The 14946-nt window shown below is 36.9% G+C and overlaps 1 long non-coding RNA gene across 1 annotated transcript in view; it reads left to right on the top strand.

Annotated features, from left to right (window-relative positions):
• Positions 1-10444, top strand: part of LOC116151968 (uncharacterized) — a 229559-nt gene extending 219115 nt beyond the window's left edge. The window contains exon 4 of the long non-coding RNA XR_004135566.2: positions 10270-10444. This is a non-coding gene — a long non-coding RNA (uncharacterized LOC116151968). The remainder of the gene's footprint in view (positions 1-10269) is intronic.
• The last annotated feature ends 4502 nt before the right edge of the window (positions 10445-14946 follow it).

The following is a 14946-nucleotide window of genomic DNA, read 5'->3' on the forward strand; positions in this document are numbered from 1 at the left end:
CATGTCTAACAGAGGAGAGATCCCTTTGGTGTACTCACAATTCACATTGGGCATTGGAAAGGAAATAATGTTTCAGTCATTCATGGAGGCAAAGGTCTGGACAGTTGCGTTGTAACAATGCTAGTCTCTGTCTTTATTACCTAATACACTGTAAGTCCTTCAAGGGCAAAGATTGTCTGATGCATTTTTCTCTTCCCATGACCCAGCATGGGAGTTGACACAAATTAATTACTCGTAAAAGTTGATGCAAAAGAAATGAATTAATTATTTAATTAATGGCTTGAAATTTTCTTACAGTTTTAGACAAATAAAACACTTACAGATTTCTTATTATACAATAGTGCTAGAAAAATGTGAGTCTGCATCCTAAGGGGGTTGTTTGAGCTGAGTCTTGATCAGTATGATGTGGAATATGGGGAAAGGGACCTTTTAGGTAGAGAGACGAGAATTTGCAGAGGGGTAGCAGTGACAAGGCATCCTTTAAAGTTGGCTCAAGTGTAAGAGGGATGAGGTGAGACTGGGAATAATCTTGATCATGAAAAGTCTTGAATGTCATGTTAGAAAGTTCAGGTTTTAATCAAGCCAGAGAAAGTTTTTAAGAATGGAAATGTGATGTGGGATCTGATTGGTCTTTTAGAAAGTTAGATCTGGCACTAGTTTGAATGAAGGACTACATGGAACCTATGAAAAGAACCAAGTGATGAAGCTATTGGAATAGTTCAAAGGAAAAATAAAGTATGAACAAAGAGATGGGTTATGGCACAAATATGTAATGTGCTTAAACATATAAAGCAAAAAATATCTATATAACATGATGCATTAAAACATATAAAACACATTCCAAAGACTTACTGATGAATGTGAAGTAGACAATGTAGGAAAGAGAAGAGTCAAGGATGACCCCAAATTTTCCAGCTGGGGAAACTGATAGTGCTCCTATATTGAGAAAAGCAGAAGGAGAGGGAGGATTCCGGGGAAAGGCCAGCAATCAGCATGGGAACCTGCTGAGTCTGAAGTGCCTGCAGACATTTTATAAAGATGTTCGTCAGGTAATGGGATTTTGAGTTCTGCAGTTCTTGGAGTGGCTAGGACTGAGTATGGATTTGAGATTTATCAGCAAAGAATTAGAAGAGCATCCAAGGGAAAAGAAACTCATGCTATGAAAGTGTTTAGAGCTGGAGGAAAGAATCCTGGAATTAACTCTAGGGATGTCAACAGCCAAGGAACAAGAGCTGAGGAGGGGACAGAGAAGTACATTCAGGGGATCAACAGGGACACCTGAGAGAGCTTCTTACAGAAGCCAAAGGCAACCAAACTTGAATGAGGGATCAAGTCAGGAGTCAAATAAGATGACTGGGAAAAAATACCAATCTACTGGACACTTTGGAGCAATCTGATTAACATCATGCAGTGTTCTGAATTGGGAAACCAAATTTCAGAATATGGAAAGACCAATGATAAAAGGAAATTGGTGCATCATTGGCACTTACTTGGCAGTGAAAAGAAGGTGCAAGATGAGTTTGCAACATGAGAAGATGCCAGAGCCAAGAAAATGTTCTCTCTCTGGGTAATTTTGCCTTTCTGTCTCCTAGTCAGGGACCAGAGATGGTCTAAATCTGTCCTTGATGCTCACTCCCTATCTTTTTCATTTATGTTTCTTGGCTGCCTTATATGTTTTCAGATTCAGCTCCATCTTGTGAGTGTTCCATATCTCGTGTTCCTTTACCTCCCCATCTGGTCTAGGGAGGAAAGACTGAGATCCACCAGGACTGGATGTACCCAACAATTAGAACAGGTTTGTGGGTTTGAGAACTGAGGGAACACAGATGTACCAGTAGCTAAGGAAATTATGTTCTTCCCTTTATATTCAAATAATAGCATCACTCTGAAATTCAAAAGAGCTGCTAAACTTCACAGATTCTTCACTCAAATATGCAGCAAGCCCAAGCTACTATCATTTCTCCTATTTTGACTTATTTTTTTGCCTCTGGACATCTTTCTTTCTTTCCAACTGTTTTCTTTAGCCTCTCTCCTTTTATTAGGTATTTCCTAAATGTTTTGAAAATCCCAACTGACATTATAAAGTTTTTTAATGAGATGAGAAACTTTTTTATGGGTCTTCCCTCATCTGCCCCCATTACTAAATGTATCTCCTTTTAAAAGAACAGGTGGTTTAACTCTGGAGGCCACATTATTTTGAAGGAACCATGACAATTATCCAAGAGGGAGAGGGTAGAATTTAAACACTAGTTTAGCCCATATTCAGTGTTAGAAGTTTCACGGAAGATGGAAAGTTAATCTCATTTATAGCCACAGTTTATGAAAAAAATTGTTAATATCTATGTTTTAATATCTAGCTTATTTGGTATTTTCAAGTGTCTCAAAATAACTGAAAATGTTACAAGTTGCCAACGCAAAACTGTTCTTTTTTTTTACGGTGTCACTGGCCCCCTTTACATTTCTCAAACGCTTGCTTTTATATTAATATAAATCAGCCAATGTCTGTTTCAGAAAAGATTCCATATGCTCAGCCCATATCCATTCTCTGCCAAACACATGGAGATGCCTTGCCCGCTGGAGAAACTGACAAATGTAAAACTTAAGAAATTAGAAGCGCTTCTGTTTCCTTGTTCCCAGAGCCCTGGTCCTTCAGCCTACCCACACGTAGTCCCACAGCAGGCACCTAGCCAAAGGAGGAAGCTGAGAATCTGACAGTCTTCAGGCCTTGCCGTTGTTCCTAATTCTAGAAAACCACAACTTCATTTGTTTGCAATATGTTTCAAAAATAAAATGGCCTAAGGAAATGAGGTAGATGGAGCAGTTAGTAATTTGTCCCTTTAAATTCATGGTGTTTGTTTCCTTCTGATTTAACAGTTACAAGGTTCCTTTCCAGACAATTAGCATGCCAAAAGAAACATGAAGTGCTTCCAAGGCCAATGGCTTCTGATTTCTTGTTGAATTGCGCCACCTAGTGGTGATCCGGTTTGCCTAATTATTACAAGGAATGAGTGACAGTATTTGATTTCCTGTTCTAGTATATTTTACTTTAGAACCATGACTAAAACTGATATATATATAAGTATGGGTTAAACATAATAGCTTATCTGGTAAAGCTGTTTACATTATCTATCATCTCATCATTGGCCCTTGAGGCTAATTTTTGCAACTTGAGAGGGTGCCAGAGCCAAGAAAATGTTCTCTCTCTGGGTAATTTTGCCTTTCTGTCCCCTAGTCGGGGACCAGAGATGGTCTAAATCTGTCCTTAATGCTCATTCCCTATCTAGGACCTAGGACATCCCTCTCTATACAGTACGGGCTGTGTGGATACGGTTAGAGAAATCTTCCTTTGTCTCACTATATTAATGGCCATCTACTTAATGATGGATTTTTAAAATAATTGAGTCTAGATGTTTATTAACCTAATTTTGTTAAAATGAGAAAATTTGTTGAAGTACAAAATATAAGATTATCAGAAAGAGAAAAATTGATGAGTGGTGCTTTCAAAGGTTCCTCTTCCCCGTAATTAGAGATGCAGAAAAAGTGTTTCCCACCTCACCATATTCCTCTCAAAAGGACCATTTGCTGGTCCTCAAGTATGTCATGAGTTTAACGCCTCTGAGAATGTAATGTTCACTCAGTTAAGAGTGACACTGTTCAATATTCTATTAGTGGTGATTTTTAATTTAATTTTCTTCTGAGCTCTTGCTGGAGTTCAGTATTACTCATGCAAGTATATGTATCTGAGTAGCTAACCATTTTTTTAAAATATGATAAAAATAGTTTCTCATCTTTTCTTCTTGTAAAAATCTCTAGCATCATTACTTCTGAAATTCTGATTTAGAAACATAAAAGACAATCTGATTGTTATTTCTTTGTCTTTTCCTTCTTTCAAATATTAACTCTGCCATTTCTTCTCGTATCATATCCTCCCTTTCACTTTCTGCTGTAGCTAAATTTCTGGTCCAGTTTTTGTTAACGTTATGCTGAGGTTACAACTATGCTATTAGCCTTTGCTTCTTTGGCAGATCCCTTTTGACTTTATTCCAAAACACACGTACTTTTCTAATTAAATTCTACAATTAAAATTGAAGAAAAGTTACTTTTAAAACAATTGGCATGTCATTCCATCAAAGCTCTCTATGTAAAGATAGATATTTAGGTATAAGAATTTTCAACATCACTTAATCTATAATAATATAGGGCTGGAAACAAAGTAAAGTTTTCTTTGGAGATGGGAAGATAAATTCCCCCAGTTAGAGAACAGGATAAATTATTGAATATTCATACAGTATAATATTAAGCACTATTAAGAATAATGTTTTAAAACAGCAATTAATATTAAATGAAAAGAATAGGATACAAAAATATATAGTCAATACAATAATCCTATTTTTAAAAAATACATGAACAAAGACCAGAAAGAAATGTACAAAGTGTGCACAAGATACGTGATTAATAATAAATCTTTTGATATTTTTCAAACTCTTTCCTATATTGTGCTGATTTTTTAAAGGATAAATTACTTATCTTATAAAACAATAAATTTGACATTTCTTACTCTTTGAGGCAAATTAGCATTTAATTCTGAGTTTAAACTATCAAGTCATTTAAATTTAAAATTAAAAAATTTAATTTTTGGTTATAAGTTTAAAATTTAATTTTAAATGCTTCTTTTCTTGTCTCAAAAAGGATGAACTATAAGATGTTAGTATCCAAAATATACAAGAAACTCCCAACTCAATTGCAAAAAAAAAAAAAAAAAACCCAAATAACCCAATTAAAAATGGGAAACAGACCTGAATAGATACTTTTCCTAAGAAGACATGTAAATGGCCAGTAGGTACATTAAAAAGTGCTCAGTATCACTTATCATCAAGGAAATGCAAATCAAGATCACAAGGAAACATCACCTCACAGCTGTTAGGATGACTACTACCAAAAAGATAAGAGATAATGAACGCTGATGATGGTGCGGAGAAAAGGGAACCCTTGTACATTGTTGGTGGGATTGTAAACAGTGTAAACTGGCACAGCTGCTATGGAAAACAGAAAGGAGATTCTTCGGGAAGTTAAAAATAGAATTACCGTATAATCCAGCAGTCCCATGAAACCAGTTTCTAGAAGAGATACCTGTTCTCTCATGTTCATTGCAGCATAGTTCACAATAGCTAAGGTCCTAAGTGTCCACCAACAGACAAATGAATCAGGTAATTTGGTGTGTGTGTGTATGTATGTGTGTATGTATATGTAATATATTACTCAGATTTGAAAAAGATAAATCCTGCCATTTGTGATAAATTGGATAAGCCTTTAGGGTATTATGCTTAGTAAGATAAACCAGACAGAGAAAGACAAATACCGCATGGCATCACTTACGTGTGGAATAAAAAAATAAATTAAAAAAATTTAAAAAAAAGAACTCAGAATAGAAAAGCGGTTGCCAGGGGATGGGGTGAGGGAAGTGAAGAAAGACATAGGGAGAAGCTGGTAAAAAGGTATCAACTTGCATTAACAAGGCAAATAAAGTCAGAGGATCTAATGTATAACATGGTGACTATAGCTGGTAACATGGTATCATATAAATGAAATTTGCTAAGAGAGCAGAAATTAAGTGTTCTCACAAAAACCAAACGGAGATCAAATATGTAAGGTAATGGATGTGTGAATTAACTCAGTGAGGGGAATCCTTTCACAATGTCCACATACATCGAATCATTACATCTCACACTTTAAACACCTTACAGTTTTGTCAACTATACCTCAATAATGCTGAAAAAATAAATATTATAAGCCAAAAATTGTTTTAAAAAATGGACAGCTGTCCTATAGCTCCTGAAAATTGACATGCTAATTCTCTCAAATGGGCCTCCATCATGAAAGGCCCTTAACAAAATGTTTAAAACAAAAATACGATATTTGTCAAGCTCAGTTCATAACAGATAAATTCTTTTAGACAAATTCAACCTGTAGTCAGTGAGTTTCATTAAAGGAAATGTATTGAAGAGTTCTTCCATCTCTAACTACACACTATTCCGGTAAATTGTCTACTTGGAATGGAAGTTGGTCCAAAGCTTACAACGGAAAACTATGGCTTCAAGTTGTGTTACCGATCCATCACTAACAGCCAGTTTTGTGGACATACAAGGCAGCTTTGGTCTTGGTGAATGGATTTCACTGTCTCAGACCCTGCTGGGAAGCCTGGGAGAGCCTGTGCACAGATGCTTCTCCCCCCAATGCCTTGCCTGCCACCAGCAAAGTGTAGGAGCAGTAGTGGTGTTGAAGAACAGGGAAGAAGGAAGAAAAGATACCGAGAAAGGAAAAGACAAGCACTTGGTAAAGAATAATATTAATAGATGTATTGAGCATTTATCTTGTGCTATGTTCTCTGCCCAGCTCTTTCCATATGTTACCACACTGTGATCTTATGAGGTAGGTACTATTATTATCTCTGTTTACAGAGGAGGAAAGTGAAACGTGTGAAAGGTTGCCTGAAGCAGATCACATAACTGGTTGAGAGCAGGTTTGCTACTTCCAAACCATGCTCACAACCAAACTCTTCTCATCGTCTGCCACCGACTGTGAAATACATTCTGTGTATTTCCTTGTGTGAGAAAAAGAGTGGAAAAGAGAAGTTCAGAGATCTGATTGGGTTCATGATAAATTAATCTTACCTTATTCTTAGAACCTCAAAATGCAAAATCTGAATGTCTCCTCTAAAAGGAAAGAAGCTCAGGTGACTAAAATTTTGCAGATTAGCAGACATGAAAGTCTACGCAAATATCAAAGACTGACCCTATTTAGTTTTCAGTGAATATCAAGAATACTTATTGTGAGATTTCTTAGAACTTGCCTTTACTAATCAATTTCCATAATTTCCAATGCTTCTCTTTCTCCACTCTTTTCCCCATCACATTCTGCTATCATCATTTCTTCCTTGGTCCTTTTAGGGAGGGGGCTTGAATTTTTTCTAGGGACAGAGTTGTAGTTGAGTCTTTAATATAGTAGAGAAAGAGAAACACTGAAGGAGGTTAGAAAGGATAGGAACTTTTTTTGTGTTCCCCTAGGATCATCTATTCCCTAGTTTTTTCATGTGCCTCTGATCAACCCTCCCCAGTAAGCCTACCACGCACTCTCTCACCTCTCTGGCTAGCATCCATTTCTTAATCCAGAAGCTGCATCCTCCCTACCTTTGCAGAGCCCTTGCTCCCTTGACCAAGTGAGTGGTGAATGGATAATGCAGCTGGAGAGAATTCCCACTAGAGATAGATGTTTTCTAGGATCCAAAGTGTTAATGTATTTGATCAGGGTTTTAAATGTAATATTTTTATATACTTTGAGAGTGTATTTACAAAGCAGTCTCCATGTCTTCTTGACCAAGATGCATAACCACAGTGAAGACGGTAATGACACAACATATAAATGGACTGGTTTATGTTGCAGTTTGAATGCGAGGTTTTAGAGGCACAGTAATCTGTCTTAAACTTGAAGAAATTTCCATATGGTCATTTTAAAATGGAAAGAGAGAGTACAAATGATTGTTTATAAAACAAAATCTATAAATCATTCTAGAAAACCAGTCTGCCGCAAATGTTTACAATTAGAAACTAAGAGAGGCTACAAATCAGCCACAATGTTAGCATGCGCTGTCACCCAGGTAAACACACCTCCAAAAACTTCAGCTCGCACCGGCATTTAACTCTATAAATTTGGTAGAATTATAATGAAGATCCCAATAATTCTTATAAATAGCAACCTCACCCCACCCTTTAATACCTCATAGCAAGATTTATTTTGATAATTTAAAATAAATTACATTGCAAAACAAGTAAAAGTGCCTTGGCATGTTGACCTTTAAAAAATGAAATGAAGTTAGACTCTTACTAGGTTCTTATCTTCCTACTTAGAAGTCTGAACGAGATCAAAGTGCAGTTATACATACACGTGTCTGTTTCTCCCCCTCAGACTGTGAGCAATTTGAGAAGAAAAAGAAAATTTTATGTTTGCATTACTTTAAGCATGTAAAATGAGTCATTTACTCATTGTAAATGTCCAAATATCTTGTGCAATATTTATTTTTCCAGTGTAAAGTTAAGACTATTGTAATGAAAATCTACCAAAACACGGAATTTATGTGCAAAGAATTCTTCTAAAAGTTTTTCAAATTTTTTTCATACATAATATTATGTAATATTACAAGTGAAGATTTGACATTCATGAAAAAATATTTACAAGGTAATTAGCAGTATTCAAATGTCAGGTGATGGTGTTAGTTTGTAAATAGCAATTCCTCTATGTGTGTGTGAGTAGGAAAGTAACTACTTAACTGCCTTAAGAATAAGCAAGAGCCTCTCTCCTACCTTCAGTGTAGACTATTGACAGCAGTTGGCCATAATTCTAAGAGTACCTAGACATCTCATTAGTAAGCGAAAAACAGGATTTCTAGTGGGATCACGAAACAGACTGTTGAATTAACCCAAGTCATGGATTTTGTAGAACAGAGATTAGAAGAAAATTGGAATTTAAAAGAAAACAAAGATTCTTTCAGATGACAAAGAGAAGGAGCTTAGCAGGTAAAGGCTGAGTTCAAACAGCTGGTTAGGCATATAGACCCAGAGTCACAAAATATATTTGAAGTCAGTAACTACAACCCTGATGCTGAAAATATATGGAGTTCTTTCACACAGTTACATATATGTTCCTCAAAGTCTTGTGGGTCAAATATTATAATTCTGTCCACTTTACAAGTGGCAGAGTTAAATCTCAGAGAAATTAAATAACTTGCCTAGGCTCATAAATCTTAAACTAAACATGCATCTGTATAAAGTCTATCCCTTCCTGATTCATTTCCAGGGAGAGGAAAAGTTACTGTGAAGAGGACATTTCCATGTAGGATAGTTACTGTATTCCTAAGAGGTAGTCACAACAGTCCTTAATTGGTGGAAGCAAAAATGGGGAATGGGTACAGATATTACCCAGTTAAAGTTTTAATTTTATAATTGCTTTAATATTAGAAATGAATGCCATCATTCTTGTTTGAATATTTGTCAGATGTGAAATTCTGCACCCATACCTAACATTTGCAGATTCATAGGTATCCCCAACAGGTTTTTTCCCCTCGTTTTTCATTTCAAGTTTGTTTTAATGGAGTTTTTCTTTAAATTTATTAGCCAAATGCAGACAAAGAACTCTAAGTCCTACTTGGTGGCAATTTGGAGTGACTCACATGTATTTATCTAAAATTCTCACACTTGAGGAAAAGATATACAAAAAGAAATCTGTTTCTACTCAAATTTTGTATGAAGAGAAGAAGGATGAGAAGGATTTACTGTATCTTTGTGTGCTCATGTAATTAGCATATTTTTATAATGACTTTTTAAAATGTGGACAGTGGGTAACCCTTTAATGTTCTGCTTGTGTAGAGACATTATTTAAACATAAACTAACCTTGATAGATAAACTTAACTACCTGAGTAAGTGTGGAATTTAATGACAAGTCAACTGGCATGTGGCGGCAGAGAGTGAGTGCAGAATATTTGCCTTTGAAAATAAGGCTGAACTTTTCATCGCTGGGATACCAGAGGGATCTTAATGGGGGTCACAGATGATTTCTGGGTTCACAGAACATAACAAATGTTTGTGTACAAGTACTCCTGTGCATCTGTACATTTTCCTTGGGAAAAGATCTTTCAGATAATCATAGGAGTCTGTCTCAGCAAAGGTTAGGGATCACTGGTGCAAAAATTATGATGGTCTGATTCTGCAGTTATGATTATGTGAAAGTATTTTTTTAAAGAGATAATCTAGTCATCATTTTAAGATAAGATAATCTTAAAAAAATACCCATTTTATATGAAAAATGAAAAGAATCAGGAAAATGAAAAATATTCTATTTATCCCTAAAATACTCTTTATTCTTTACTTTTATTTTGTTTCCCTGTTACTATTATGGCATTATGTTAATTTATGTAAGCTTGGAAAACACCTACTTATTACTATACTACCAATGCTTGAGTTTTTTTTATTTTTAATATATTTAAAAGACAATGAATTTAAAAGTTTAAAAAAAAAAAGGAACTCTAAGTCCTAAAACCTAAAGTGACCACAGGGAATGAGTCAATAAACATAGCAAGTGGGCAGTAGACAAGGGCAGTAGGGACTTTATATTAGAGAGGACAAGGGCTCCGTAATGGGACACAGATAAGAAAATTTATTTGTAGTCTTCTATTCATTCTTTCAACATATAGTAAATGAATGCCTCCTATGTTTCAGGAACTCTGCTGAGAACTGTAACGCAACTATGAAAAAAGACAAGATCCCTGCCCTCATGGACCTCCTGGTCTAGAGGAGGAGCGCAGGCCTGTGGTAACTGAAGGGTGCTCTGGGGCTCACAGGATGGGCGACCCCACGTCAGCAGGTGAGTTTTGGATAGAGGGGTGGGGGCCGTGTGGTCAAGAACAGCTGTTCAGAAAAGCTAATTCTAAACCTCACTCTTAAAGGACGAGTAGGAATTTTTTTGTATTGAGTGATAATGGTAAAGGCATTGAAGGCCAAGATTGAAATTATGCAAAAATTAAGAAAATGTGATTAGCTCAAAAATAGCAAGTGATTCTAAACTGCAAGAGGTTAAGATACATTTGAGAAATTGAAGAAAAAGCAAAAAGCTAGAGAGTCAGAGAGGGGAAGTCACGATAAGCCTAATAAGCTCCACTCGGGGGGCTGAGACCTTAGGCTGAAGGTGGTACAGAGCTAGTCAAGAATTTTAAACAGCGAAGTTCGTGAATAAGTAATAATTTAGAAGTGCTAAGCTAAAGTTATATTTTGATGAGTTTATAAAGCAACAAGAGGAATGCTTTGATATCATGTTGACTAAAATGACAAGGTAAAACTGTGCAGACATAAATTATAAATATGATGTTTCTAACATTGTCAAAAAGAAAAGTCATGTCAAAAAGACTGAACAAACAATGATGGCTGACTTTGGGTGCTAGGATTATGACAGAACTAATTCCATCAACACATATTGTACATATTTAAATTTTATTTTTAAAAGACTCCAAACTTCATGGCTCTTTTTTGTAAAAAGCTACAAGGTAGAGTGTGATGTCTAAGTTTATTGTCAATATATGTTAAAATTTCATATTGCTACGTGGAACTAGTGTATCTTTAAAGTAGTCCTTGTTCACTGCAGATCCACAGTGAATTAAGTGTTTCATCTGAATCTTGAAGTTCATGTTGTCAGTGTTGTTTTCCTCCAACGGCTACAGGAATTGGTCTGAAATCATAATTTCAAGAGAGAGGCAGTATGGCTTACAAAACTTCAGGACCATGCTCAAGCTAGCATAGGTTTATTTCCAGATGTCTGTCCTCTGACAAATTGCTTAATATTCCCGGAAAAGGGTGATCACAACAAGGACCCACAGATGTGTGGAGGTTGCAGTGGGTGTGGTAATGGCAACAGGCCGGAAGGCCAAATGTCAGCAGAACTCGTTTTAGTTAATTATACACACTGAATACTCTCATTCTGAGACATGGTTGGAAGCACAGCGGCCACGCTTTCAGACTTGGTGGGCTCTCACCCCCGGGCTTACCGTCATCTGTGTATGGGTGTAAGTGCAGTCCAGGTTGTTCTCCCCCAAGGATGTGTCCTGGCATGTCAAGGTTCAAGTGTCTTGCTGCTTTTCTGTCCGTTTGTGTGGACTTGTGAGATCTTCCTCCAGTGACTGTTCCACCATCCTTCCATTTCCTTCCTTGGAAACTGCTCACTCATCTGCAATTTTGGAAATTATACCCCAAACTTAACTCTTTCAAACTACTTATGGATAGATATAGGAAAGTTAGGAAATTCTAATGGCCTTTCCTTGATGACATGGCCATTTGTTCCTCTGTCTGCCCAGTTATATGTACAACGCTGGAGAAGGTCTATGACGAACTTGTAGAGTAGTGGCTACTCTAACACATAATTTTTAAACTTGTATCACAAAGAAGGAAAAAAATATCTTCATTTGTGTGGATCATTCTTCTGCCCCAAACCTGCCAGTGATGCCTTATCTCAGAGTAAAAGCAAAGCACTCGTGTCTGTAAGACACTGTAGGTCATGCTCCTCTCTCTCACTGGTGAGTTCTTCCCTGCCCATCTTCTCTAAAATAGTAACTACCACCAGTATTTCTCAGTGCTTCCCTCCCACTCTTATGCTTTCCTTTTCAGAAAGGAAAAGTTCTTCACAGGACTAATAAACATCTCTTTATTTTCTGTTTTCATCACTTAGAGTGTAAACTCCATGAGAGTGAGGATTTGTGTGAGTTTTGCCCACTGCTGTATATTCAAAGTCCAGAACTATATTGTCACATACTATGTGCTCAATAAATATTTGTAGAGTAAAATATTTATGTATCAGATGAAGTTAGAAAAGCTATTTCAAGGAGAATTTAATTGGAAAAATAAGTACTGGATCTACTTATAGTAAAATTGTATTGTAATATCTAAAGTTAAATAGAGAATTTCTTTTAATCGATAAGGATAATTCATCAGGAGGAAGATAGGTGTCATGGGAGCCAAGAGAAAACACTTCATCCCGGTGCGGGAGGCACCAACTCGGATATGGGCAGGAAACCTTATTGTCACCAGAAATCTGGTCTCAAAATTTCATTATTTAAGGCTTCATAGAATAGGGGCACATGGTATTTTCCCTTCTAGTTAGAGGACTTTGGGGCAGTGACAGTAAAAACCACTGTTCTGCTACCGACTTGGGGCAAATGTGAATAAATGAGATGTATTTGACCAGGTCTGAGAAAAGCCTGCGGTCTTTATGAAGCCAATCAAGGAGAAGCATAAGACTGTAGAGATGAACGCCACTTGAAACTAAGGAATTCTAATCCCTGTTTCGTAATTCATTGGGGTGGCTGCCAGCCATCACGGAAGCTCTGCAAATCTCAGAGTTCTGGCTGTTTTCCAGGTTGTGACTTAAGAGTCCCTGAAATGAACATGTCACCCTCTTGCTGTGGTTATGAGAGGAAAGGGTACTTAGCAAGCACTAAGCACACCAAGAAGCCAGCTTTACTGATGTGGAAGCTAAGGTTTATCTGGGAAGGTCTGGCAACAGGTAAAGGGGCAGGAAGGGAGGACAGTTTCCCAAGGAATGGAACTTCCTGCGTCCTGTGAGACACAGGCTTAGCTTACTGCTGGGACTTTCCCCTCGTACGGAAGTAGAGACTTGGCAAACAGGCAAATCCCCAGGAAGAAGAGCTTTGTGCCAAGTACAGGCAGAATATGACCCTAAAAGGAAGTTGGTAAAGGGTTCAATTTACTATTCTCTGGATTCCACAGTGTGAAGCAGACATGGGGAAAGGAGATTATTTTAACAGGAGTCCACCATTTTCAAAGGGACAAAAACTTGGGAGTGGGCACGGAGTACAAATCAGGGGCTGAAGCCTCAGGATGGAAACTCAGCTTGACATCCTGGTCACACCCATTCCCTCATGCTCAAGAGACAGCTGCTTATTCTCATTCCCCAATTAAATTACACAAGAATTTTAAGAGATTTCTTCTGGCTTTGGAGAGGTCCGCCTGTAATAGTTTCTCATTCTAGGACTATTAGTCAAAAAGATTGAGTAGCCTGTGAAGTTTCTGTAAGACAGTGGATAATACATTTTTATCCTTTCCAAAACATTATAGAAAGAGTTTATGAGCAACCTTCCTTTCTGGGTACTGCAAAGATTTTGCTGAAGAAAAGGTCTAACCAAAAGAATATATTAATTTTTAAAACAAAATATTGTTTGCAACTACTTAAGACTTCCTAGGTATAGACATTTGCTAAAGTAAATTGTTCTTTGGTTCTAAGAAAATATTTTAATGGGCCACATGGGCATTTTTTATTGTACATAGTAGGGCTCCAAGGATAATCTAGAAAGGCAAGACTTAGAGAAAAAATTAAGTGAGATCTCTGTGAAACAAAGTAACAAAGATTTTGTAATTATCTACTAATGCTTGGTAAATGGAAGTGAAAACCTTGGAAAAAGAAAGGTCTTCGAGCTTCTAGACTTGCACCATCCAACATGGTAGCCACTAGCCACATAAATTTAAATTTAATCAAATTAAAAATTCAGTTCCTCAGTCACACTAGCCACATTTCAAGTCCTCAGCAACCACATGATGTTAGTGGCCACTGGACTGGACAGTGTAAAAGTTTCATCAGACATCATTGGTCTAGACAGATAGGATTCTCAGGGGCGCACGTGGTTTGTGGGAGGACATTCAATAGTAGAATAGTTTTTTGACTATGTGGGAATGATTGTCTTATTTCTCTGAAGTCTTCAAGCAGAAATCTGTTTTACATAGAATCCCAGTCATTTCATGTTAGTAGTACTTTGGGGAATGAAGGAAAGGAAGCAAAGTTCCAAAGCTGTAGGTGGAAATTAGCCACAAAGTAATGAAAGCCTGATGGACAGCGAAATGCCTTTTGTGAGAAAGCCCAAAACCTTTGAGAGTTTGCTAGCTAACAGAACCTGAAACAGTATCAGAGTAACATGCAATCATGTGCAGAGCTAGTGTGTTTTTCATCACTGTTCTTCCAAAATAACTATTCAACACAGGTAAAGCAATGAAAGAAAGGGCTATCAATAAAACAGCAAGAAGAGTGAGTTCAGGGACTTAGCTTTTGTGTTTGAAAGTCATGCATTGAGTCCACACCGAATCGTTCTAAATTCGTTTACTTTAGTTATTGGTCAAAGAACAAGGTTTAGCAAGCAGTTCCTGAACATGCATTTGAAATACAGGGGTTTTCTCCTGCTTCCTCTAACAGAAACGTGATTTTGGACACATCCTTCTTTCTTTGAATTTCTTTAATTAAAAATTTAAAGTGCTTGCCCCCTCTACTTTTCATCAAAACTTAGTGACAAATACACTGTCTTTGTCACACATTCCAATTAATTGTCACTATGCCTGGAAAAT

This window comes from Camelus dromedarius, chromosome 3, assembly GCF_036321535.1.
Source record: "Camelus dromedarius isolate mCamDro1 chromosome 3, mCamDro1.pat, whole genome shotgun sequence".
NCBI lineage: Eukaryota > Metazoa > Chordata > Mammalia > Artiodactyla > Camelidae > Camelus > Camelus dromedarius.